This window comes from Scyliorhinus torazame, chromosome 3 (assembly GCF_047496885.1).
Source record: "Scyliorhinus torazame isolate Kashiwa2021f chromosome 3, sScyTor2.1, whole genome shotgun sequence".
NCBI classification, from domain to species: Eukaryota; Metazoa; Chordata; class Chondrichthyes; order Carcharhiniformes; family Scyliorhinidae; genus Scyliorhinus; species Scyliorhinus torazame.
In genome coordinates this window covers 279,287,531-279,311,473 of record NC_092709.1, presented here as the reverse complement: position 1 = coordinate 279,311,473, position 23,943 = coordinate 279,287,531, and the positions used below count along the sequence as shown (strand labels likewise).

Here is a 23,943-nt window from a genome sequence, read left to right as displayed (position 1 = left end):
CAACACATTGGCATGATTCCACACCTCCCCCCCCAACGCATGGGCAATGTCAACCCCAACACATTGGCATGATTCCACACCTCCCCCCCCCAACGCATGGGCAATGTCAACCCCAACACATTGGCATGATTCCATGCCCCCCCCCCCACGCATGGGCAATGTCAACCCCAACACATTGGCATGATTCCACCCCCCCCCCCCCCCCCCCCCAAGTGATGACACCCTGCTTTTGGGTTGCTGAGCCTTTTCAGGCATTCACATAGCCCCTTCCCCCCCTCCCTGGACCCCTGCCCTTCACCCCTTCCAACCTTCCAGAGGCCCCTTTATAACTGCACTGCCCACCCACCCCTCATCCTTCATACCCCTCCTCCTCCACCTTCCTTTCATGGGCATGGCTCCCCCAGGCCCTAACCTTTGGCAGTGCCACCCTGGCATCCAGGCATCCTGGCACTGCCACACTGGCACCACTCCTCACGGCTTTGCAGTGCCACTCACGTTCCAGAGGAAGGGCCAGGGGGCCACCCTGCCCTAACCCTGACCACCCAGGAGCCTCCGATGGCTTGGGAGGCTCCTTTGTGTACTGTTCTGCCTGCTCCAAGTTTGTGTGGGGCAATACTGAATGGAGCCCAGCTGGGGACACCCTGGGGAGGCCATTAGATTCTGGGAGTCCGGTAGATCCCAGGTGAGCACGTCCAAGGGAGTTTGAAACCTACTTAGGGGTGCGAGGCTTCGTCACGTCCATTGTGGGCAGTATTCTAAATAAAGAGTTAAATGCAAAAAATTTTAAATACCAGCCACACCAGACTGCATTTTTAATTCTAGGATCTGATCCGGATGCCAGTTGAAGTACAGACCCAGAAGGGACAGTGGAGAAGGTTTCAGGACACTCAATTAAGATGCCGCAACAGGGAACCACACCCAATTAGGAAAGAGAATTTGAGGGTTGATAGGAGCGCCTGTGTCTCTGGGCAATCTGCAGCTCCATCGGGAGGGGTAGGGTGCTGCTCCTGTAGTTGGGAAATTGCAAGAGTACCTCAAGATGGAGGTGCCCTCTAAAAATATGTTAATAATACAAGATATAATGTGACCACAACTACCGGGTCATCATTGCACAGAAGACCTCTTCCATGGGATGATCGGCAGCTGCGGCCCTCGCAGCCAGTAGATCTATACTGGACTTTTTGCATTTCTGCACCCCTGCCCCCACTCCCCTCCCCTCCCCCAGCCACTGGAAGATCAGCTCCATTAAATCTACATATTCCAGCTACACTGGAATTTGTTAAAATCAAAGCGATACTTTAGGTGGCCTAACTGGCTCCCAACCATGGTGGGAGAGTAGCCAACAACCAGAAACCTACTCCCTTAAAGTAAACTGGAATTTGCTGACAGACTGGCACTCCAGCAGCTAGCGAGTAGCGAGTAATTGCCAGTTGGTCTGCCTCCAGCACACCTGCACCGCATAATCAAAATACTGCCCATGTATGAGAATTTTAGAAAATCTTATAAATTGCAAATTAGCAACCTATTTTACATCACACCTGATCTTCTTCATAGTCATCCATTTTGCACTACTTTCCAGGAATAATGTTCACCCCAACAGACTTTGGCTTTGATTATAAACCTTTCAGATTGGCAGGAAAGGATCAGGCGAGAGCTTAAACTCCCAACCTTCAAATTCCTCCCCCCAACCCAGCAACAAAATATTTATGGAAGAAATATAATGGCTCCCTCTAACAAAGAAAAAGTAGGGAAAACAAATCCAGGGCTCCAGAGATGGTGTAAAAAAAAATGACGTTGGTGCCTCTGCTGGCAAAACTGAATACTCACTGCCAGTTGAATTAATACAGGTTTATTATAGCTATGTGTGCATTTAACTAGTTACACAAGTTTTTACAAAAGTGGAGGATCTGGAGAACAGGTCAAGGCGGTTGCACCTCAGGTTGGTGGGGCTGCAGAGGAAGTGGAGGGCTTGTAATCGATCGAGTAATTTTCAGTGATGTTTATTCGGCTGGTGAGAGGGGATGAAGTGTTCTTCCCTCCGTAGTTGGCTAGAACCCATTGGGCGCTCAAGCAGAAGCCAAGGCCGAGGCTTTCACAGTTATCAAAGGAAGGAGGGGGTCTCGGAGTTGGCGAAAAAGTCTGGAATATTGACAGGGACGGGCGCATGTTGTGGCTCTATCAGGACATTGGCACTGAGCTGGCAAGAGGCGTGTGGCCTTCAACAAGGCGAAGGTAGTGGTTTACAGCAAGGATGTGCAATTTGGTATGGCGCACCTAGCACAATTGCAGGTCACAATGGACTCAAAAGATTACTTTTTCAACACACCGGAGGTGCAGATGCCTTCATCAGAAAGAAGAAACTTGGGTCGGTCTGAGGACTGTTTGGAACTCTTGCAGTGTCCTTATGCCTCTTTGTTATATTTATCTTTCGGTGGGACAGTAAAAAGGGGGAATTGCAATGTTCCTTAGAGGGGAGAGAAGCTTGTTAAAGTTGTTGCGATTTGGGCACATTGGTGGGGGAGTGGGATGGGGTAATGGAGGGGGACCTTGGATGGGAGCCACTTTGCCAGCAGCAAGGAGGGGAGATGGCGAGCGAATGGGAGTGGAGTAGGGATGGTGGGGGGTTGGACCAGGTTGTGAGGGGCACCATGGATCTAGTTGTTTGTTTGGCGGGGGTGATATGGGGAAGATTTTGGCAATAGGCGGAGGGGTGTCGAGAGGGGGGGGTAGTCTCACCCTAGGGGTGGAGCTGGATGCCTTCTTAGGCAGATCTGGGACCGAGGAATCTGTGTAGGGGTACTTTATCGTGGTGGGGATGGTCGACTTGAGGAGGGGGGTACCCCTGACAAGGTTAGTCACCTGAGCGGGGCCTGATGAGAGGGCAACAAACCCCATTTAAGGGGTTTGGGGGCTGATCTGGTGTTCCTGCAAGAAACTCACCGGCATGGGAGTGGTGGGGGGGGGGGGGGTCCAGCTAGAGGATGGTTTTCAGCCGGAGACGGTTTTGGCCAATCAATGAGTCGTTACATGATGGTTATTAGGATTAGGGTTAGGGTTAGGTTGGCGGGGATGTCCGTGGTGTTGGTGAACCTGTATGCCCTGAATTGGGATGATTATTGGCTGCAATTCTGGAATTAGATACACACAATCGATTTTTTTGGGGGGGGGCGTGTGGGATTTTAATCGTGTGTTGGAACACTCGAGACCGTGATTACTGGCCCCTTCGGGGATAGCGAAAGTGTTAGCTAGGTTCATGGAGGAGACGGGGGATGAAGAGTTTTTGCTTTTTATCCCCCGGTACACAAGGGGCGGGATTCTCCGACGACGGTTTTCGGGTGGGGACAGGGATCACTCCACGCCACACCGGTCAGGGGCTGTTGGCAGCGGGTCTCCCGACAATTCTCCGGGCCCCGATGGGCTGAGCGGCCGCCCGTTTTTGGCCAGTCCCACCGGCGTGGATTGGAATGGTCTAACACGGCGGGACCTGGCAGCTAAGCTGGCTGGTGCGGTCTTCAGAGAGGGGCACGGGGGCATCTGATCCCAGGGGAGCCCCCACGGTGGTTTGGCCCACGATCGGGGCCCAGGGATCTGCGGGCGGGCCTGTGCTGTGGGGGCACTCCTTTCTTCCACGCCAGTCCCTGTAGGGTTCTGCCATGGCTGGCGCGGAGAAGACACTCCCCTGCGCATGCGCCAGAATACGCCGGTTGGTCTGTGCGTGTGTGGAACCACAGCGGCAGTTCTGCGCATGCGCTTACTCGTGCAGTCCCTTCGGCGCCGGCTGGTGCGGCGCCAACCCCTCCACCGCCGGCCTAGCCCCCGGAAGTGAGGAGAATTCCGATACTTCCGGTCGGCCCGACGCCGGAGAGGTTCGCATTGTTTTTGACGCCGGCTTCGGGCCATCGTGCCGATCGCAGAGAATCCCACCTCAGATGTACTGGAGGATTGACTTCTTTGTCATGAGTAGGACCCTGTCGCCGTGGCTGGAAAACGCAGAGTATTCAGCGGTGGTTATTTCTGACCACTCGCCGCACTTAGTGCGCTTGAAGTTGGAGGTGGGTGGGGCGCAGTGCACGGGATGGAGGCTGGATGTAGGACTGTTATCTGATACTGGGTTTTGGGGGAAGATTGAGGGCCATAAAGAATGTGTTCACTTCAATTAGAACGGGATGGTCTCGTCTTCTACTTTATGGGAGGCATTAAAGAGTGTGATTGGAGGGTGATCATCTTGTACAAAGCATTCATAGATAGGGGGACCAGGAAGGAGCATCAGGAGCTGGTGAACAAGATTCAGTGTGTAAATCGGGAGTATGTGAATGGCCCATTACTGGCGTTATGGGAGTGCAGAAAGCAGCAGCAAATGCAATTTGACCTGTTATCCATGGATCGCATGGGGCATCAACTGCGACCCTTAAAGGGGGTGGAATATGAAGTGGGGAAAGGGCTAGCCATCTTCTTGTTCATCAATTACGGCGACAGGAAGCAGCTAGGGAGATTGTGCAGGTGCGGAAGCCAAAGGTGGATTGGCTCTGACCCAGAGGAGGCGAACACGGCATTTTGGATCTTCTATGAGGGGCTTTATAAATCCGAGCTGTCAGACAGCGAGGGTTTCCCCAGGTGGGGGAGGAATTTCAGGAGGAGTTGGAGTCGGAGGAGGTTTGCACAGCTTTAGGAAAGATGCAGACGGGGAAGGCATTGGAGCCAGACAGGATCCCAGTAGAATTTTAAAAAGAAGTTCACGGATCAGTGGGGATGTTTAACGATTCACTGGTGCAGGGTTCTCTCCCAGAGACATTGGGGCACGTGTCCATCTCCCACCCCCTGAAGAAGGATAAGAACCCCACAGAGTGCGAGTTGTACTGCCCACGTTCGTTGCTCAATGTGGATGCAAAGATTTTGGCTAAGGTCTCAGCGTTGAGGTTGGAGTTCCGTCTCCCAGAGGTAGTGGGAAAGGATCAGACAGACTTTGTGAAGGATAAAAAACTGTTGTACAACTGAGGCAGTTACTCAACTTGACGGTTGGGCCAGAGATAATTGCGTCTTTGGATGCAGGAAAACGTTTTGATATGGTGGAGTGGTCCTGGTCCTGGAGACGTTTGTGCTGGGTCTGTGTAATGGATGTGGCCGCTACATGAAGCTCCGGCTGATAGTGTGCGTACTAACACCAAGAGCTCGGGGTCTTTTCGGCTGCATAGGGGGATGAGGTAAGGGGTATCCTATGTCTCCTCTTTTGTTTGTGTTGGCGATCGAGCCATTAGCTAACACTTTGAGGGACTCGGATAAGTGAAGAGGAATTGTGAGGGATGGAGTAGAACTCAGGAAGTCTCTGTATGCGGATGACTTTTTGCTGTACATAAGGAGTTCGGGCCCAGTTATTGAGGATATCATGGATATATTGAAGAGGTCTGACTCATTTTTGGGGTACAAACCAAACATTGGGAAGAGCAAGTATTTTGTGGTTCGCTCTTTCAGGGGAGGAGCTGGATTGGGAGAGGGCGCTGCCATTTTGTTTGGCTGGGACTAATTTCTGGTATCTGGGGGTCCAGGTGAATCAGGATTAGGCTTCGCAAATTGAATTACCCTAGCCTGGCGAGCAGGGTCAGGGCGGATCTACAAGAGGTGGAATAGCCTTCCGTTGTCATTGGTGGGCCAGGTTCAATCCATTAAGATGGAATATTTTGCCGGAATTTACGTTCTTATTTCAATGCCTACCAGTTTTTTTTACCCAAGTTGTTTTTTCGGGGATGGAGCGGCTCATAACGGGCTTCCTATGGGCAGGGTGAACTCCACTGAGTCAGAGGAGGGTCCTACAAAGGAATAGGCAGGCAGGGGGTTTGGCGTTGGGTATTGTTGTTTATTATTGGGCAGCAAATGCGGATAAGGTGTTAGGTGGTGGGGACTAGATGTTACTTAGTTGCAGATGGAGTAGGGGTCGCGCAAAGGGTCTAGCTTGGAGGTGCTGGTGACGGCATCTCTGACGTTTGCTCCAATAAAATATTCTTTGAATCTGGTGGTCGTCTCCACTTTGAAAATATGGCAGCATCTCCATCAGCACTTTACGTTGAGGACAATGTCAAGTTGGGCCCCTATCTATAGGAATCATTTGTTTGAGCCGGTGAAATTGGATACCGCATTTGGAGGGTGGAAAGGTAAGACTCTAGAGAGGTGAAGGATTTGTTTCTAGAGCGGTGCGTTGAAGGAGAAAGCAGGACTTGAGGTGGGGGGGGGGGGGGGGGGGGGAGGAGATGGGGAAGTGGGCATTTATGTTCAAATATGGGACTATGTTGAGCGGACTTTTCCGACAGCGCCACCGTCCACTTTATTAGAGAGAATACTCACCTGTGCTGGGTCGAAGAGGGCAGCACATCCAGGATATATGGACAGATGTAGGTAAAGAGCAGGTTTCGGTGGAAGAGGTGAAGGCCACGTGTGAGGAGGATCTGGGACCTATCTTAGACGAGGAGGTGTGGAGTGAGCCCCTGTGCAGGGTGAATGCTACATCATCCTGCGTGAGGTTGAGCTTGGTACAGCTCAAGGTAGTGTTTAGGGACACCGCACCAAGGCCAGGGCGAGTTGATTTTTTTTTTTTGCATTGGTTAAGGATAGGTGTGAGCGGTATTCGAGGAAGCCCGCAAAACACACATACATGCTCTAGTCCTGTCCAAAATTGGTGGAGTTTTGGGAGTCGTTTTTCTGCACCATATCGGGAATCCTGCATGTTTATTTAGAGCCCTGTTCATCAGTAGCTATATTTGGGGTGTCGTACCAGCCAGAGTTAAGGACAGCCTCGAGGGTGGATGCTCTGGCATTTGCCTTATTGATTGCTCGGCAGCGGATTTTGCTTAGTTGGAGGCAGGGGATGCAACCTAGTGCCTCAGCTTGGCTAGGTGACTTGATGAGAGTTTCTGTACCTCGAGAAGGTGAAGTTCACTATGAGGGTGTTGATTGACGGGTAAATGGCATTTGTTCATATTGCATTTTAAGGAACTGGTCGATGTTAGTGGGAGTGTTGTTTGGGTTATATTTCCGTTAAGGGTGGGGGGAAAGATTGTTACAGTTGTTGGCTGTTTGTTTACTCCAATGTTTATACATGTGCTAGTTTTGTTGTGTAAATTTTTGGATATAAAATGTTACAAGTTCAAGAAAAAGATTTCCCCCCCAAAAAAAATTATTCCAGAGAAGTGTGAAGTATTGCATTTTAGTTAGAATAAGAGTCAATATGAAAGGAATCATAGAATCAGAGAATCCCTACAGTGCAGAAGGAAGCAATTTGGCCCATCGAGTCTGCACCGACTCTCTGAATGAGAACTCCAGTCAAGCTTGGTCTCCCGCCCCTATCCCAATAACCCCTTAACCTAACCTACATGTTTTTTTGACATTAAGGGGAAAACTTAGCATGGCCAATCCACCTAACCTGCATACCTTTGGACTGTGGAGGAAACCAGAACACCCGGAGGAAACCCACGCAGTCACAGTGACCCAAGACTGGAATTGAACCTGGGTGAGGCTGCAGTGCTAACCACTGTGCCACCCAAGGGCGCAAGGGAAGGGTGCAATTCTCAAGGCATTCAGGAGCAGAGTGACCTGGATGTACATACATATATGAATCCTTGAAGGTGGCAGGACAGGTTGAAAGAGTGGTTGAGAAAAGTATATGGTATTCTTAGTTTTATCAATATGTTACAGGCCTTCCTTTTGATTTCTCTTCATTCCGATTTCTTTTATGTTATCCCTTTTCTTTTGGTCCGGGATCATAAATTGAAATATACCTTTCGAGCGGAGGAAGTAAAGAAGTCATAATTTCAAATAGCTTGACAACCGGAATGCCATGTCCTCAAGTTATGTATTTGGGAAAGGAAATCCCAGACATGCTGGCACCCGCCAGACTGAAGAGATTCAGTTTGATTGACTGGCGGCCAATGGGGTGGCCAGGGTTAGTGTTCTGTCTGGCAACAGGCATTGATTGGTTCTTGCTAGGTGAGGTTTTTCAGAGAGAAGCCAGCAGAAGAACTAAAAAGCTGTGTTTTCTCCCTCTCTCTCTCTCTCTCTCAGCTACTGGCTGCCTGCTGTCTCGGTGAGACTACAATGAAGACCATTAGAAGCTAAAGGCATTAGCTGGAGAAAAAAACTAACTGGAAGATATCCATATAAAGTTAAAGATTGCTATCTTTTATTTTTTATCATTATTTTCTTCCCTCTCCACCACCTTCTCCCTCCATGTTGTCTGCTTGTGTATTATATATATTATTAGAGTAGGGTAAGTTTGAAAGGGGTGTTTGGGAATTAAATAGTAGTTAACCAGTTATATTGCTGCCTATTTAATACTAATTACTATTAAATAATAAAAAAGCTATGTGTGTTAAATTTTACAAACCTGGTGGCTGTAATCCGGGTCAAATCGTAAACATTTGATATTTAAGTAACTTTAATTTCACTTGTATTGGGACCCCGAGTCAGGTGGTCTGGAACTGACCGTGCATTGGGCCAGGGTGCTGGGACACAGAGTATGAAAGCAAGGGAGTTATGGTGAACTTGTATAAAATAATAGTTCAGCCTCAACCAGAGAATAGGGTCCAGTTCTGGAATGTGAAGGCATTGGAGAGTGCAGGAATGATTCACAACAATGGTTCCAATGATGAGGAATTTCAGTAACATAGAAATATTGGAGGAGTTGAGACTGTTCTCCTTGGAGAAGAGGTTTGATAGAGGTGCTCAAAATCATGAGTGGTCTGGACAGAAAAGATAGGGAGAAACTGCTCCCATTGGTGGAAGAGTGGAAAACCAGATAGAAGATACTTGGCAAAAGCAGCAATGGTGACAAGAGGAAAAATTTTTTTACACAGTGAATGATTCGAATCTGGAATGCACGAGAGTATATTGGAGTCAAGGTTAATTCATCCTGGGGGTTACCATTAACCATAAACTGAACTGGACTAGCCATATAAATACCACGTCTACAAAAGCAAGTCAGAGGCTAGGAACCCTGTGGCGAGTAGCTCACCTCCTGACTCCAAAAAGCCTGTCCACAATCAGCAAGGCACAAGTCAATAATGTGATGGAAAACGCTCACTTGCTTGCTTGTGCAGCTCCAACAACACTGAAGCAGCTCAGCACCATCCAGACAAAGCAGCCCGCTTGGTTAGCACCCCGTCCACAAACATTCACTCCCTCTACCACCGGCGAATAGTGGCAATGGTGTGTATCATTTACAAGATCCCCTGCGGGAACTCACCAAGGCTCTTGAGGCAACACCTTCCAAATACATGACCACTACCACCTTGAAGGACAATGGCAGGAGGTATATGGGAACACCATAATCTGGAAGCTCCTGTCCAAGTCACCCACTATCATGAATTGGAACGATATCACCATTCCTTCACTATTGCTCGGTTAAAATCTTGGAACTCCTCCTCTAACAGCACTGTAGGTGTACCTACCACATGACTGCAGTGTTTTCAAGGCAGCAGCACACCACCACCTTCTCGAGGGCAATTAGGGATGAGCAATGAATACTGGCCTAACCAGCAATGCCCACATCCCTTGAATGAATTTTTAAAAAGGAGGCTTTCAAAAGGGCTACAAGGAAGTGCAATAGGTGGCTTGCTCATTCGGAGGGCCAGAACTGATATGATGGGCTGAATGTTCTTCTTCTGTAACTATTCTACGATTCTGGAAAGAAATGTAAGTGTGTAATGACCGAAGTACATTCTGGTCCAATATAGCTAAAATGTGTTCAATTTAACCCTCATTGTACAATTCCACATATCTTTGCATAACAATAATGCCCTCATTGACCAAAGCACTGATTACTCAACTGGAACCGGCAACATTTTTGATACACATCCAAGCCACTTGCAATGAGGAAGGACAACAACCAACACCAGCTCAGATTTCGCTATTTGCCACATAGAGCATGCACATCATGTATCCATCAATGAAATAAAACACTCCAACAGAAACGCTAAAATCAATCTGCAGACCCAAGAACTGTTTTTTGTGCCTATTTAGTAACAAAAATTCAGCATGTGGCAGTCATACTGCTGAGTATGAAGGAGGGACACCTCTAAAACAGGGTTATTTTAAATAAATTGTAACCTCTCCAGTCCAGAATGCTTGGATCAAGGAATTTTTTAGGATTATGGAATAATGTTAGAATGCCTAAACACAAGGTTAAAAAGGTTATTAGCTTATTCTCCAATAACTAATGTTGGAAATAAGGGGCGGAATTCTCCGCAATCGGCGCGATATCCGCCGACCGGCGCCAAAAACGGCGCGAATCAGTCCGGCATCGCGCCGCCCCAAAGGTGCGAAATCCTCCGCATCTTGAGCGGCCGAGCCCTAACCTTGAGGGGCTAGGCCCGCGCCGGACTGATTTCCGCCCCGCCAGCTGGCAGGAAAGGCCTTTGTGCCCCGCCAGCTGGCGCGAAACTGACATTGCCGGGCGGCGCATGCGCGGGAGCGTCAGCGGCCGCTCACGGCATCCCCGCGCATGCGCAGTGGAGGGGGTCTCTTCCGCCTCCGCCATGGTGACCATGGCGAAGGCGGAAGGAAAAGAGTGCCCCCACGGCACAGGCTGGCCCGCGGATTGGTGGGCCCCGATCGCGGGCCAGGCCACCGTGGGGGCACCCCCTGGGGCTAGATCGCCCCGTGCCCCCCCCAGGACTCCAGAGCCCGCCCGCGCCGCCTTGTCCCACCAGTAAGAGAGGTGGTTTAATCCACGCCGGCGGGACAGGCATTCCAGCAGCGTGACTTCGGCCCATCAGGGCCGGAGAATCGCCCCGGGGGGGGGGGGGGGGGGGGGGGGCGGGGGGGGGCCGCCAACCGGCGCGGCGCGATTCCCGCCCCCGCCGAATATCCGGTGCCGGAGAATTCGGCAACCGGCGGGGGCGGGATTCACGCCAGCCCCCAGCGATTCTCCGACCCGGCGGGGGGTCGGAGAATCCCACCCAAGATTTGTAAACTAAAGCAAGCACTCCATAAATTATACTGAGATGATGGTGGACATCACTGCTCCATACCCACATTCACTCCACCAAGTATTGTAAAATTGATCCTCAGGTCTACTATGTGCTTCACCCCACTTTTATAGTCTATAAAATATATATTTTCGGTGATAAAGCCTTAGTTGTAAGTTTAATACCAAATCAGATAAAATGTCAGTGTGTAATGACGCACGTGGTATACTCTGGTCCATTAAGATAAAACAATAGTGACAGTGACATATGAGCTGTATTACCAACATGTATTGTCAATGAGTATTATTGCACAGGAGCTGGAGAATGGGGTCTGTGTCCTGCACAGATCAGAGAAGTGGTACAAGGAGGCTACAGGAAGCATGGTGACTCTAAAGCATTTCTTTTGGAGGTGAGCAAGTTATAAGGTAGATTTTTGTCTATATCATCCAGTGTAAATCAGGTGGGGAGAATCACACTCCCTCGGTCATGCACAATGTTCCCTCCTTTCAAAAAAAAAAAAAGAGGAAAAAAAAAATCAGGCAGGTTCTGCTACCAGCATGCAATCAATCCTATCCAAGGTATGCTTCCTGCATTCTGCTGAGATAGATGAACCGATGACCTTATAATGTGTACACAGGAATAAACCCGATCTTCTCTGGAAAACTTGTACGCACTTGCATTGAAGGAGATCAAGGTGACCATTCATCTTTTTTCATTGACGTCACAATGCTGGACACATTCAGTACAGCTTCATCAAAGCAGTGCGACCAAGCAAACAACAAGAAAAGTGTTTTTCTCATCACAGGAAAGTGTTTTATTAGAACACCAGATCAATATAGAGCAACAGATGGCAGTAAATGTGGAAAACATATTACACAAATCCATGGTGTATATTGACTGAAGCGACTTGCCGATTGCAAGTCTCCTGTCTGTTTAAAAACAAATCCTACATGTATACTTTATCGCAAAATTACTGGAATTTTTTTCTCTCTGAGAAGTCTTGCTCAAACTATACAAGGCACTAGTTAGACCACACCTGAAATACTGTGAACAGTTTTGGTCCCCTTATTTAAGAAAAGATATACTGGCATTGGAAGCAGTCCAGAGAAGGTTCACTAGGTTGATCTCAGCTATGGAAGGATTTTCTTACAACGAGAGGTTGAGTAAGTTGGGCCTGTATTCATTGGAGCTAAGAAGAATCAGAAGTGACCTTATTGAGACATACAGGATTCTCAGGGGACTCGACAGGGTAGATCCTGAAAGATTATTTCCCCTTGTGAGACAGTCCAGGACGTAAGGGCATGGTGTCAGAGTAATCGGACGCCCATTTAAGACAAAGATGAGGAGGAATTTCTTCTTTCAGATGGTAGTGAATCTACGGAATTCAGATGTTTGTAGAGGCTGGGTCATTGAGTATGTTCATGGCTGAGATAGACATATTTTTAATGAATAAGTGAATCAAGGGTTATGGAGATAAGGCAGGAAAGTGGAGTTGAGGATTATTAGATCAGTCATAGAATCATAGAATCTATGATCTCATTGACAGGTGGGGAAGATTCAATGGGCCGAATGGCCTACTTCTGCTCCTGCATCTTATGGTCATCAACAAATTGTTACGGATAAAGCATTTCAAGGCAAGTACTTAATGCTGAAAATATACCAAACTCAAAAGTCCTTGCCTTCAATAAATACAACATTAAAAGACTTAAATTGCAGAAATATCTGCAGATTGTATCAGCAATTCAGCAACATCTTTCTGTTATTAAAAGGAAACAACAAAACTACTTCAGCAACACAATTAATTGGATGAGCATCAAATCTACAGGTTGCTGTCTAACTCATTGCCGATACTGTTTGTATTATACCAGTAGTCCAATGAGATCAGGTTTCATGTTGCAATTTCACGTGAAGGTACCAAAGTACAAGTTATTTTCCAAGTACTTTTACGGGAACAACAAACATGCATTATTTGAACTAGTTATTTGAGTACGTTATTAAATACAGACAAGTGAAGATTAAAATAATTTTCACCTTAAAAACAAAATTCACTGTTACTATTTTACCTGCCATTTGATCAGTATGTTCGCGGATGATACGAAAATTAGTGGAGTGCTAAATACTGAGGCGGATATAGAAGGGCTGGTCAGATGGCCGGATCAGTGGTAAATTCCATCTTGATAAGTGCGAGGTGATGCACTTAGGTAGGACAAACAACACCAGGGCATGATAAAGGGCAGGTGATAAACGGCAGGATTCTGGGAAGCACCGAGGATCAGAGGAACCTTGGTGTGCATGCACACTGGTCCCTTAAGGTAGCAGAGCAAGTGGATACAGTGATTGAGAAGGTATTTGGTATACTTGCCTTTATTAACCGAGGCATAGAATTTAAGAGCAGGGAGATAATGCTGGAACTGTATAAACTGTTATGGTTAGGCCATAGCTCGAGTATTGTGTGCAATTCTGGAATCCACATTATAGGGGGGATGTGATAGCACTGGAAAGGGTGCAGAGGAGATTATCAGGATGCTGGCGGGGCTGGAGAGTTTTAGCTATGAAGAAAGATTGGATAGACTTGGGTTGTTTTCCTGAGAACAGAGGACACTGAGGGGGGGGGACATGATTGATAAGTTTAAAAAAGAAACACCAAAGAGCACCGTTTTGTGTTCTCTCAAACTCCAGGAGATAAATCACACCCAATAACTTAGTAGGTTAGAAACAAAATGTGCTTTCAACTCTGTAGACCAGAGGAGTGCCAGGTCTGTGTAACTACAACCTTGGCTTATCTTCCTGCTCCTACCTCCTTTAGGGTCACCCCCCCCCCCCCCCTCCAAGGATCAATCCCCCCTCCCATTTCTCATCTATATGCTTTCCCTCGGTGACGTCTGAAATCATGGCATGTTTTCACTTCTACACTGATGACACCCAGCTCTACCTCAGCACCACCTCTCTCAACTCCTCCACTGTTGCTAAAATATCAGATGCTTCATCTGTCATCCAGTACTGAAGAAACACAAATTTCCTCCAATGTAACATTGTTAAAACCAAAACTACTGTTTCTGTGGTCCCCACTGCAAACTATGGTTTCCCTCCTTCTCCACTGCAACTGTCTGAGATTAAGCCAGCGTGCTCAAAATCTTATGTCATTGCAATTCAACTGGCTAGTCACAAAATAAATAAAGAAATGAATGCGAAGCTTGTCCTCCACGTTGTGAATGCACAGAATTATCTTTTGTTCACTTGTTGAAGAATCAGGGCATATCGGATTCTGAGCGAGATCTTTTCCCTCAGGGGGAAAAGAGAACTAGGCAGCACTATTTAGAAATAAGGGGTCTCTGATTTAATGTGCAGATGAGGAGGAATTTCTTCCCTACAGGATTATCGTTTTTTGGACCTTCCACAGACCGGAGTGGAGGTTTGGTCATTGAATATATTCAAGGCTAAACTGGACAATTTTTTAAATCTAAAAGTGAGTCCAGGGTTATTTTAGGGTGGGGGGTGAGGGGTGCAGGAAAGTGAAGTTAAGGCCACAGTCACAAACCTGCAGGGCAGGCTCAATGAGCCAAATGGCCTACTCCTGCTAGTTATTATGACGGAACTGTTATTGTAATGTACTAAGCTTCTGAAGGCAATAAATGTGGTTTGCCGACATCACGCACAACCCAAGAGCAACATTTACAGACGAATTAGGTACAGGAGTAGGCCGGTAAAGGAGCACAGTAATCCTTCAATCAGACCCCAAGGAACTGCAATTCAGCTTTTCATTTCTGATCATTTCTCTCCCTCAACAAAATTGGAGTACTAATATTTTTGAAACTGAAAATAGAAGTACAAGGCATAACTATGAGCCTGAAGAAGGTTTTTCTTTACTTATTATGGGTGTGAAGTAGGAAGGAAGAAAATAAATTCATGCAATAATCAATTTGCTTTAAAGCTTTATTTTAAAAATATTTGATTTACAAACGGTAATACTTTTAACCCTCAGAACTAAAAACTGATGTTTGTTTTGAAAATCCAGTTTAACAGTTGAAATAATTTTGAAGCATTACAGGTATTCCTAAATAATTTTATTTGAAAACTGCACCAATTATCTTAATATTGCCAAAAACAAGTAATGTACTGGCATTATCAACAGTGATATAAACGGGATAATTTGTGTCACTAGATGCTTTTACATTGGCCTCAGAGAAATGCTTTATCTGTTGCCCCTGATGCATGGATTTCATACTCATGATGGCAACTTCAATGTAAACTTTCTACATTAAAAAAGACCAATTGACAGTCAGCTCTTTCAGTCAGTCAGTTTATATTGGAGCTCCCAAGATCCATGCACCACAAACCAACCACACTGAGAACACCTTTAAATCCAGATTAAAAGCAGCTGCAGAGGGCAGCACAGCAGTTAGCACTGCTGCCTTACAACGCCGAGGACCCAGGTTCGATCCTGGCCCCGGTCACTCTCCGTGTGGAGTTTGCACATTCTCCCCATGTCTGCGTCAGTCTCACTCCCATGACCCAAAGATATGCAGGGTAGGTGGATTGGCCATGTTAAATTGCCCCCTAATTGGAAAAATTCTTAAAAACAAGAAAAAGCAGCTTTGGATAACTATTTTTGGCTGTAGATTCCCCTAATTCCTGATCTCAGGTGCATTATATTCCATATTTGCAAAAGAAAACAAAGACTTTTCTGGAAATATTACAAAACGTGTACTTAAGGCAATCAATACAAAGGTTCAAGCGTTCGTCATGGGGAGCAAGAAAGGAATGCAAGAAGATTTACAGCAGACTCCAGACAGATTGACCTCATAGAATGTTAACCTTAATAGCTAGAGGATTTGAGTACAATAGTGATGTATTGCTTCTGTATGTAGAGAAGCTTGGTTAGGCCGCGCCCGGAGTACTATGTGTTTTGATCCCCTTACCTCAGAAAGGATGTTATTGCCATCAAAGGAGTGCAACAAAGTTTCACCAAACGTATTCCGGGGATGGCGGCACTCTCTGATAAAGAGCGATTTTGCAAACTGGGCCGGTATCCTCTAGAGCATCAAAGAAAGAGATGATCTCACTGAAACCTACAATACTTAAAGGAATAAATGGGTAGATACAGGTAAGATGTTTCCCTTGGTTGGGGAATCTAGAACAGGGGGAACAATTTCAAAATAAGGGGGAAGCCACTGAGGGCAGAGGACATAGTGGGTTGTGAATCTTTGGAACTCTCTACCCTAGGGAGCTGCGGAAGCTCAGTCATTGTGTATGTTTACGGTAGAGATTGATAGATTTATGATTAACAATAATGTAAAGAGTTATTGGGTGTAAAAGGTATTGAAGTGTCTGATCAGCCACGATCGTATTGAATGGCGGAGCAGGCTCAATGGGCTGAATGGCAGACTTCTGCACCCATGTTCTTAAATAAGACAGGTGTCCCTCTCGCAGGACAGTCCTGTAACTCACATAAATGTTCAAAGCACATTAAAACAGCTTGTAAAAGAGAGTATGCAGAAAAACCTAACAAAAGATTTGACATAAAGCCTTTTTTTATTGGGATGATTATTCTGGAGACACTGGTCCGGGATCTTGGCCTGCAAAGGGATCCAGACTACTTTTTTTTCTTTAATGGGATGTGGGCGTCATTGGCAAGGCCAGCAGTTGTTGCTCATCTCTAACTGACACTGAACTGAGTGCCTCTCTGCGCCATTTCAGAGGACAGTTAAGAATCATCCTCATGACTGAGGATCTGGAGTCACTTGGAAGTTGAGAAGATTTGATAGAGGAATTCCAGATTACACAGGGTCTGGACACAGTAGACAGGGGTAAACCATTGGTTGAAGGATCAAGAACCTAGATGGAACAGATTTAAGGTAATTGGCAAAACAAACAATAGCGATGAGGAAAAATGTCTTTCCTCAAGTGTGATTAGGATCTGGAATGTATTGCCGGAGGGTGTGTTGGGAGGCAGATTCAATCATGGCTTTCAAATAAAAATCCAATAAGCACCTGAACACAGAGACAAGACGCATTGAGATTGCTCTTCCTTCAATACCTGCTTCCACTTGGACATTTGCAAATACATTTACTATGAGATTTGCAGGGCAATATGGAAAAGGTAAGGTGTGGGATTCGCTGGAATGCTCATGCTGCAAGTCAGCATGGGTTCGACAGACCAAATGGCTCCTCTATGCTGTATTATTTCTGTAATACAAAGCAGGCCAGAACAGATAAGGATTTCCTTACTTAAAGGATATTCATTAACCAGATGTGTTTTTACAAAAATCGTGATGTTTCAGTTGCCATGGACAGACTTGAACCCACGTCACTAGAGCATTAACCAAGGCCTCTGGATTATGGGTCCAGTGACAATACCACAATGCCACTGTCTTCCTGGCTCTATGATCAATTAAAAAGTGCATTCTTATAAACAACACTGACACAAATTCTTCAACGGATTTTTAAAAACGTTGAGTAAAGACGGAGGAGAAATTGTTGTTGAGAAAGTTTGTTCTTTGCTATACTAGATAGCTTAATCATTAAATTTTAAAAATAATTCCAGGTGAATCGACAGGTCACCTGGGAGTGCGTTAATGTTTATCTCACATGGGTCACACTTCTACCAAACCACATAGAAAGCCGAAGTGCACAAGGTCACCTTCTCACTCGAGGTTACCAACCTGAGGCTACATCCTCAGGAGCTCTTCGCTACATCAGCTGGATAGAGAACAGTTCACCTCTGCAAATAAAACTAGCAAGAAAAAGATGTTGAAATTACAAACATCTAACAAAGACACTGAATGCAACAACTGGATGTGAAATGTTGGCTCTGGTTAAACGTGTTTAATATTTTATCCTAAATAAATTTTATATCACAGTGAAAAGCAATGAAAGCTTTTGATAATCTCATCTAAAATCAGAAACAAAATTAAACCGATGTGGTGTAAAAAGAACTTTCAAAATTGTGTGAAGGCATTGTTTTCATTCATGGTTAATGCCAAAATATGATGCAGCATGAATGACAACTTAACTTGCATTTATTATAACTTAATTGATCCATCATGCACAAAAATAACAGCAATGAAACTGTTGAGTAATTATACCCTATCATATGAAAAACATTCTTGAAGGCATTTGTTCGAATTTTATCCTCCTGATGCCAATTGCCCAACTAACACAAAAACTATCTCAATAACTGCTGTCACAAAAGCACGTACACTGGTTTTCTGTAACAGAGCCAACAAAATGGCCGTGTCGATGAAGAACTGTGACAGGATTAAGTTACGCAAATGCTGGAAATTTGAAATAAAATCAGAAAATGCTGGAAATCTGAGGAGAGAAGGTGGTAATATCCCATGTTGCTCTTTCTCAACCTTTTTTCAGGAAGTCTAATGTGTCCAAGTTTGCAGACGACACTAAAATGAGTGGTAAAGCAAAAAGTGCAGAGGATACTGGAAGACTGCAGAGGGGTTTGGATAGGTTACGTGAACGGACTAGGGTCTGGCAGATGGAATACAATGTTGACAAATGTGAGGTTATCCGTTTTGGTAGGAATAACAGCAAAAGGGATTATTATTTAAATGATAAAATATTAAAACATGCAGCTGTGCAGAGAGACCTGGGTGTGCTAGTGCATGAGTCGCACAATGTTGGTTTACAGGTGCAACAGGTGATTAAGAAGTCAAATGGAGTTTTGTCCTTCATTGCTAGAGGGATGGAGTTTAAAACTAGGGAGGTTATTCTGCAATTTTAGAAGGTGTTAGTGAGGCCACACCTAGATTAGTGTGTTCAGTTTTGGTCTCCTTACCTGAGAAAGGACATACTGGCGCTGGAGGGTGTGCAGAGGAGGTTCACTAGGTTAATCCCAGAGCTGAAGGGGTTGGATTACGAGGAGAGGTTGAGTAGACTGGGACTGTACCCGTTGGAATTTAGAAGGATGCGGAGGGGGGGGGGGATCTTATAGAAACATATAAAATTATGAAGGGAATAGATAGGATAGATGCGGGCAGGTTATTTCCACTGGCGGGTGAAAGCAGAACTAGGGAGCATAGCCTCAAAATAAGGGGAAGTAGATTTAGGACTGAGTTTAGGAGGAACTTCTTCACCCAAAGGGTTGTGAATCTATGGAATTCCTTGCCCAGTGAAGCAATTGAGGCTCCTTCATTAAAGGTTTTTAAGATAAAGATAGATAGTTTTTTGAAGAATAAAGGGATTAAGGGTTATGGTGTTCGGGCCGGAAAGTGGAGCTGAACCACAAAAGATCAGCCATGATCTCATTGAATGGCGGAGCAGGCTCGAGAGGCCAGATGGCCTTCTCCTGCTCCTAGTTCTTATGTTCTAAGTTAACTTTTCTTCTCTTTCCACCATTGTCACCCTACCTGTTGGGTATTTCCAGCATCTTTGTTGTTATTTCACCCAACTGACCAGTTGGTTTCAAACTTCAAATGACAAAATATTTCTTGACTCCAACATATGCAAGTTACAACACAAAGAACGGTGATGAAAAATATTTGTGTGGAGGACATCTCCGCCACCTCTCCCACCCCAATGATATATTACCCTGATGGGCATTCTTCAGAACTCAAATCTGTTTTGTATGTAAACTGTTGTCCCTTATAGAAAGAGATGAAGAGATTTAAAAGTGATTGTCCCAATATGGTCAATTGCCTTGGAAGAGTTGCATAGTTCCTCCCTCAAACAAAACGCACAAAAATAAAATGTGTTGCTGGCCCTTCATTTCCTATTCAATTCACCTAAAGCTTTGCAAGGTTTGGGGTTGAAGATTTAAGAGGAACCTGGGTGACAGTTGCCTTATGTCCAAAGTGAAATTAACTCAAAGAATGAAATACAAAATAAATAATTTACCAGACCCACAAGACAAATGATGAAGTGGAAACGGAGCTAGCACTAATAGGAAACATAGGGTTGGGCTATATTCAGAGGTTTGGGTTGTTGGACCAAGATTCCCCCTTCTGCTGCTTCTTGTTAAAGAAACTTGACAAGATATGAAGAAAAGACTCACAAATTGAATCAATATTGTTTGCATGAAATTTTACATTAGCAAGATTAGAATTGGATAAAATAACTTTCTCTAAATATTTTATATACAATTTTGAAACAATTTCCAGAGTACTGGGACTGCAGTAATCCAGCAAAACAAAAGGACTAATGAAGCCAATCAATTTTTAAAAAACATACTCCCCAGCACTATATCCCTAACAAAATATTGGAAAGAGTAAAGCCATTGTCTTCAGTTCATATCACAAACTCCAATCTCCCGCAATCAACGCCATTTGTCTCCCTTGCCAGCGTCTGAGACCAAAGCAGATCATTCACAACCGGAATGTCCTGTTTGACCCCAAGTAAACTTGAGCGCACCCTAAACACTGCTGCCAGTGTGCTAACTTGCACCAACCAAGTCCATGTTAATCATTATCCCATAGCTTGCGGACATGCATCAGCTCACAGTCCAGCAACTCCATGATATTAAAATCTTAGGTTGAATTTTAATCACAAAGACTGGGGATGCTCCACCAGGCCCATAAGCAACTCCGTCTGAACTAGCTGCAGGACCCAGGGTGGCATGTTCCCAGCAGTGGCCAATAAAGTGGCAGCTGCCAGGGCTTCCTTCCCATAACCTCCTGTGGTGCCACAACCCTTCAAATCTTTGCATTCCTCCAATTTTGTCACCTTGCACATCCCTGATTTTCTGTGCTTAACCTTTGGTGACTGTGCATCAGCTGTGGAGGTCAAAGCTCTGGAATTCCTGTCCGTTTCTTTACCTCTCTTTCCCCCTTCAACTTACCCCTTTGACCAAGCTTTTGGTCACCCATGCTAAACGGCTTATGTGGCTTAGTGCCTTTAAAGACTTATATTTACCTAGTGCTTTACAACAAATGAAGTACTTGAAGTGTAGGAATATAGTATTGTAATGTAGGAAACACAGTAGCCAATTCGCACGCAGCAAAATCACATCACACTGCAACTAGATCATTGTATCTTGCGATGCTGATTGAGGGATAAATATTGGTCAGGTCACCAAGGATAACTATTCTGCTCTTCTCCGAAATAGTGTCATCTTTTACATCTATTCACCCATCATAGAACTTACAATGCAGAAGGAGGCCATTCAGCCTATTGAGTCTGCACCGGCCCTTGGAAACAGCACCCCACTTAAGCCCACACCTCCACCCCATCCCCAGAACCCAGTAACCAGACCTAACATTTTGGACATTTAGGGGCAATTTAGAATGGCCAATACACCTAACCTGAACATCTTTGGACTGTGGGAGGAAACCGGAGCAAGCCCATGCAGACACGGGGAGAAATTGTAAACTCTACAGTCACCCGAGGGCCGAATTGAACCCGGGTTCCTGGAGCTGTGAGCCAGCAGTGCTAACCACTGTGCCACCCAAGTAGGCAGAGCATCTCATGCAAAAGGTGACTCCATCAGTAATGCATTGGAAGATCATTGATTATTTCTGTGGCACCAACTCGGCCATGGCTAACACTCAAATGACCCGACATTTGCTACACGAAGGGCAGTATATAAATGCAAATTGTTGTTGTGTATTCACACAATCAAGCTTTCAAGGTGGTTTCAAGAACAAGCAACCTGTGCATGAACTAGTACTTCTGCGATTCAAGAACTTGAAACAATAATATCGCCACAACGCATATCACAGAATCATAGAATTTACAGTGCAGAATTAGGCCATTCGGCCCATCAAGTCTCCACCAGCCCTTGGAAAAAGAGCACCCTAACCAAGCCCAACCCCCGCCTTCACCCTATCCCCGCAACCCAGCAACCCCACCCAACCTTTTTGGATACTAAGGGAAATTTAGCATGGGCAATTTAGCATGACCAATCCACCTAACCTGCACATCTTTGGACTGTGCGAGGAAAACTGAGCACCCGGAGGAAACCCACGCAGACACGGGGAGGACGTGCAGGCTCCGCACAGACACTGACCCAAGCCGGGAATCAAACCCTGGACCCTAGAGCAATTAAGCAACTGTGCTAACCACTGTCCTACTCTACTGCAAAATCAGCTTGCTACAAGCAACACCAGGAAGAACATATCTTAAAACAAAAAATGAAAAAGGCACAATGAAAAGGGAACCAAATCAGACAACACTGTCCTAGGTCCAGGACATCTTGAGCTGCAAAAATAGGTGAAGAGATTGTAAGAAATAGAACTTTGCTTTTCTTTTTCCCCAAAACGTGGGTGGGAGTACACTGCCACCAGTGAGTTAAAAGGAAGGAAAGACATAAATGTTTTTGAAGTCTTCCAATCTTATAAAACACTCATGGCGAAAGTTAACGCAAACAATAATTGCAGTGCAGTATCTGGCTCGAGAGGAAATAAAAACTCTTTGAACTTTTGCTGTTAACAGAAAGTTATAATTAATTGAAATTATGCAGAAGAAAACGGTGGTAAACGACAGACAAACGGACTGAACGCTAAAGAATCCAAACGACTAATAGACAAAATAATAGGCTTTGACCGCTTTCTGGCGGAACTTCTAAAGAAAAATCGTGCAAAAACCGACGAAAGCTACAGTCCCGCAAAAAAAAATAAACACCACTGAAGAGACCTTATCGTCTTGTTGGGGGCGGGGAAATCACAGCACAATACTAGTGATTGATTGAATGGTACAACTGCGAAGAAACAAGCACTTTTACTTCATGGGTGTTACTGCTGCGAGGGTCACTGAAATACCGGGCGAGGTTTTACCGATGTGGTAAATCGAAAGTTAAGCAGTGTTGCGGTTGGACTTTTAACACCCTGGAGGGTCGCGCGGAAACTAAAGTCCTAAGTTTCGGAAAGAAACGCCCCGTGTTGTGAGCTCTGAGGAGCAGTCCACACAGAGGGCACAGCCGAGCTGAGCCAAACAAGACCTGCTCAACACCCTCGCCCCATGATGGAAGGAAAGTGTGCCCACAAACTTTTGTTTGGTGGAACCCCAATACACACAACAAAAGTTCATCACACACCCAATACACGTATTGCCCTGGTTACCTTGTGCCTTGTCGGTGGGTTCACCCTGCTGGGTTATCCATGCCTCCCTCGCTCCCTCATCCCGCTGCTCTCCCTCTGGCTGTGGGAACCAAATCAGACAGCACGCTCGAGCACAGGCTCTCCTGTCAATCAATCCCACTGCCCCTCATTCTCCAGCTCCGTGGAGCCAGAGCTCAACAAACACCGGATAGCCCGCCCCCGCCTCCTCCTCTGCCCCATTGGCCGGAGCTGCTGTCCATCCCTGATGCCCGTCTCGTCAGCAGCATCGCAGACACTGGGGGGGAGACACATGTAGTCGCTTCTTACCCGGCCCGACAGGCAACTCACAGCCCCTTGGCGACAACGAAGCACTCGCCTTTTTGTCAAGTACTGCAGGAACAGAGCAGGCAATTTTGCTCACAGTAAATTCCCACTCGCAGCAGGATGATCAACCAATCTGTTTTTCTGTTGTCGACTGAAGGATAAATATTTGCCAGGGCACAAAGGGTAGCTCTGTTGCTGGGGATGGTTGCCATATGGGATCTTTTACATCCATCGGAGCAAATAGATGGATTGTCTTGGTTTAACCTCTCATCCAAAAGGCAGCATCTCCAACACGCCCTCATTCCCCGCATTAGCTGTTAGACTTGACTTGAAACCAGCACCTTGTGACTCAGAGGCAAGCTGATCCATAGGTGGCAGGACATACAAGGCGTTCACCATTGTCACACACATCTGGAGGTATTAGCAAACAGATGTGTATTAAAAATGAGTAAAATGCATTACCAACTTTCTGAAGTTTATATTGTCCTTGAGCATTTGGATAAGAATGTCTTATGTAATAAAAACATCTGGCATTTATATCGGACTTTTAGTTCAGTAAGGTCTCCTAAGGCAGTTCACAGTAGAGTAATCAGACACCAATCCAAAGGAGATCAGAGGTGTAATCAAAAGCTTGGTCAAACGAGACAGTTTTGAGGTGGGAGTAGCAGAGCGATTTAGGGAGG

At 45.8% G+C, this 23,943-nt stretch overlaps 1 protein-coding gene across 4 annotated transcripts in view; it reads right to left on the bottom strand.

Moving 5' to 3' along the window:
• The window catches only part of LOC140409134 (interleukin-11 receptor subunit alpha-like), a 174,872-nt gene extending 151,741 nt beyond the window's left edge, over nt 1-23,131 (bottom strand). For 3 of the 4 annotated variants that reach the window (XM_072497294.1, XM_072497292.1, XM_072497291.1), the window contains exon 1: nt 22,958-23,131. The gene's annotated coding sequence lies outside the window, so the exon portion shown is untranslated. Of the gene's footprint in view, nt 1-15,871; nt 15,896-22,957 lie in introns of those variants that run through there. The other variant, XM_072497295.1, reaches the window with a different exon arrangement.
• Nucleotides 23,132-23,943: the final 812 nt, after the last annotated feature.